The sequence below is a fragment of the Schistocerca gregaria genome, unplaced genomic scaffold (assembly GCF_023897955.1).
Source record: "Schistocerca gregaria isolate iqSchGreg1 unplaced genomic scaffold, iqSchGreg1.2 ptg000049l, whole genome shotgun sequence".
In the NCBI taxonomy this organism is placed as follows: domain Eukaryota; kingdom Metazoa; phylum Arthropoda; class Insecta; order Orthoptera; family Acrididae; genus Schistocerca; species Schistocerca gregaria.
Genome location: NW_026061705.1, coordinates 661549 through 665732, shown reverse-complemented (window position 1 = coordinate 665732; position 4184 = coordinate 661549).

Genomic DNA, 4184 nt, shown 5'->3' with positions numbered 1-4184 from the left:
TATTGTGGTGGGTTATATTCAAAATCAGTTGGAGGTTGGGTCGCTTTTTCCACGTGCAAAAAATGGACACACGATTCTTGTGCAGGAATAGATAGCGAAGATGATGAGTGTCTCCCCGTGTGTGAATTTTGTAAACAGCCTCAAGAAAAGGATACGATACATGAAAACTGTAGTTTGACATTAATACTCACTTTAAACTAAAAAAAAATACCGAGCAAGCCAATATTTTCTGCATTTCCGATAATTTTATACGTTTTTGTAATCACTTGTATTTACCACCCCATTCTGCCGCGTGCAAATGATATAAATTTCTGTTTTTGAGTGAGAAAATATTGTTGTTTTATTTTATGGCAATGTTCTTATATTTTTGTGATTAATACATCATAATGTGTTCATATAAAAATTTGTAACTCTCTTATTTATCAATTTTGTACATTTAATCAAAGTTTTCAACTGTGTACCCCATTATACCTTGGATTCCCCAACGTGTCGGATAAGAAAGATAAAAATACAATCACTACTCGTTTCTTCAACGACAATTTAAGCTGTGTTCTGTGGTTCCTCCCAGAGTTCATCACGATATATTCCGAAAAAAATCATAGTTAACGAACGTTATAAATTGCTCTAGAAACGAAGGCAATCCCAGTTAACATTTAATAAGGCCACTGGTATCCTTCGAAATGCAACTAATCAAAGTAATGCAGAACGTCGTGGGTCACAGCGGATGGGTGGAATCGAAATATGACATTTACCCACGATCGCTTCTTTTTGTCAATTTGTGCCATTAATTTCTCTACTCCCTAATCTGATTTCGTATCTCCCCATCAGCTATTCGATCAAAACTTTTTTAGCATTCTTCTACACCACCACATTTCGGAAGTTTCTAGTCGTCTCCTGTTTGGGGAACCAGGCATGTTAACTGCTGATTCGCAATATATTTATTCCGAAAGGCAAAAGGAACCCCGAAAACAATGAAAATAATTTTGTTTATTGGTGACTGTACCAGTTTGATTTACACTTAGTGCGAATATGAAAGTATTTTATTCCAAATCCTTATTTGAAGGTACTAAAATGTCGGTTTAAATGGCAGCTTGCTATGTAAGACATGCCCACTTGTTTCTCTGTGCCATCTCTTCTTTGAGATGATAAGCCTAGGGACATTTTACCCGTAGTTTTTGAGCTTTCACCTATTGAATACATTTTTTCTTGTCTCGTAGTCAGTTGTTTGCTACAGTAATAACGTTTCTGAACAAAACAAATGCCAAGATCTACCCACAAAGTTTTCGAGAGAAGTTCTAGAAGACTTGCAAGAAATAAAAAAGTAAATATCATGAAACAAATGTTATGTTTTTGTACAGCATGCATACTATTGGAAAGTGAAAGAAACGATGAATTTAAATGAGTGCATGTACGACGTTAAGTGCAATGCAACTTTAAATTTTCCGTAACTTTTCTAACTAAATGTACCTTTCCTCTCAAACCATTTATCCCAGAACCATGGAATTCTAACGGTCAGTTTTCTTACTCGAGGGCATGAAGAGTCGAGGGATATGAAAGGGAAGCAGTGGTTGGGAAGGGAGTGAGACAGGGTTGTAGCCTATCTCCGATGTTATTCAATCTGTTTGCTGAGCAAGCAGTAAAGAAAACAAAAGAAAACTTCGGAGTAGGAATTAAAAACCATGGAGAAGTTGTATTATAATGAACACTATGGTCTTTTTATTTTTGAAATTTGCCTGCAAAACCTCTCTTTCAAAATTTTTCTAAAAATTTCAGTATTAATATATTATTCATGAAAAATTGTCAGCTTGTTGGAAAACAGTGGAAATGCATGTAAGTAATGTTTTGTGTTTTACCGTTAATATAACACAACTTAGAACAAGGATCATATAAATAGATCAGTTAACATGGTGGAGATGGAAGATACGTTCTCACCGTGAATATTGTGTTTAAAAACAAATGAATATTTTCAAATCAACAGCTCATTTCATGAAGTCATAACTAGAAGTGAATAATCTCCACAAAAATTGGTAAGTTAATTACTTTGGTGCAAGAAAGTCTCCATCATTAAGGAGAACGATGTTTTCAATAACTTGCCAGCAGCCACAAAAAGCTTTACTACTGACAGATTTCAGTTTACGAGGAGCCTAAAGGATTTCTTGCTAACCATCTCTTCCGACACCATTAATGAATTGAATTATTTATTAGAACTAGCGCGCGCGCGCGATTGAGAGAGAGTGTGTGTGTGTGTGTTAGAGAGAGAGAGAGAGAGAGAGAGAGAGAGAGAGAGAGAGAGAGAGAGAGAGAGAGAGAGAGGGGGGTCAAATAATACGTGTACAATCAGAAGTGTGACTAAATTTTCATTCCTCGTTCATGATCAGTCCATTTGCGGTCTGTGGATAGTAAATTAGCATATTATTTTCCCATTGAGTATCTCCCCATTATGGATCAATTTCAATGGAAAGTACATATAATCTAATCCTCTTGTCTGCCCCACTTCTGTTGAAGGTTACACATCACACAAATACCTTGTTGTTGTTGTTGTTGTCTTCAGTCCACAGACTGGTTTGATGCAGCTCTCCATGCTACTGTATCGTCTGGAAGCTTCATCTCCCAGTACCCACTGCAACCTACATCCTTGTGAATCTGCTTAGTGTATTCATCTCCTGGACTCCCTCCTCGATTTTTACCCTCCACGCTGCCCTCCAATATTAAATTCGTGATCCCTTAATGCCTCAGAACGTGTCCTACTATCCGACCCCATCTTCTAGTCAAGTTGTGCCACAAAGTTCTCTTCTCCCGTATCCTATTCAATACCTCCACATTAGTTATGTGATCTACCCATCTAATCTTCAGCATTCTTCTGTAGCACCACATTTCGAAAGCTTCTATTCTTTTCATGTTCAAACTATTTATTGTCCATTATTCACCTCCATACGTGGCTACACTGCATACAAATACTCGGAGAAAAGACTTCCTGATACCTAAAGCTATACTCGATGTTAGCAAATTTTTCTTCTTTAGAAACACTTTTCTTACCATTGACAGTCTACATTTTATATCCTCTCTACTTCGACCGTCATCAGTTATTTTGCTCCCTAAATAGCAAAACTCCTTTACTACTTTAAATGTCTCATTTCCTAATCTAATTCCCTCAGCATCACCCACCTTAATTCGACTACATTCCATTATCCTCGTTTTGCTTTTATTGATGCTGATCTTATATCATCCCTTCAGGACACTTCATTCTGTTCAGCTACTCTTCTAGGTTCTTTGCTGTCTCTGAATTACAAAGTCATCGGCAAACCTCAAGGTTTTAGTTTCTTATCCATGGATTTTAATTTCTACTCAGAATTTTTCTTTTGTTTCCTTTACTGCTTGCTCAATAAACAGATTGAATAACATTGGGGATAGTCTACAACCCTGTCTCATTCCCTTCCCAACCACTGCTTCAATTTCATATCCCTTGACTCTTATAACTGCCACCTGCTTTCTGTACAAATTGTAAATTGAATTCGCTCCCTGAATTTTACCCCTGCCACCTTCAGAATTTGAAAGAGAGTATTCCAGTCAACATTGTCAAAAGATTTCTCTAAGTCTACAAATGTTAGAAACGTAGGTTTGCCTTTCCTTAATCTACTTAATAAGGTAAGTCGTAGGGTCAGTATTGCCTCCCATGATCCAGTATTTCTACGGAATCCTAACTGGTCTTCCCTGAGGTCGGCTTCTACCATTTTTTCCATTCGTCTGTAAAGAATTTGCGTTAGTATTTTGCAGCTGTGACTTATTAAACTGATAGTTCGCTAATTTTCACATCTGTCATCACCTGCTTTCTTTGAAATTGGAATTATTTCATTCTTCTTGAAGTCTGACGGTATTTCGGCTGTCTCATGCATCTTGCTCATCAGACGGTAACGTTCTGTCAGAGTTGGGTCTCCCAAGGCTGTCAGTAGTTCTAATGGAATGTTGCCTACTCCCGGGATCTTGTTTCGATTATGGTCTTTCAGTGCTCTGTCAAACTCTTCACGCAGTATGTCATCTCCCATTTCATCTTCATCTACATCCTCTTCCATTTCCATTATATTGTCCTGAAGTACACTGCCCTTGTATAGATCCTCTATATACACCTTCCACCTTTCTGCATTCCCTTCTTTGCTGATAACAGGGTTTCCATCTGAGCTCTTGAT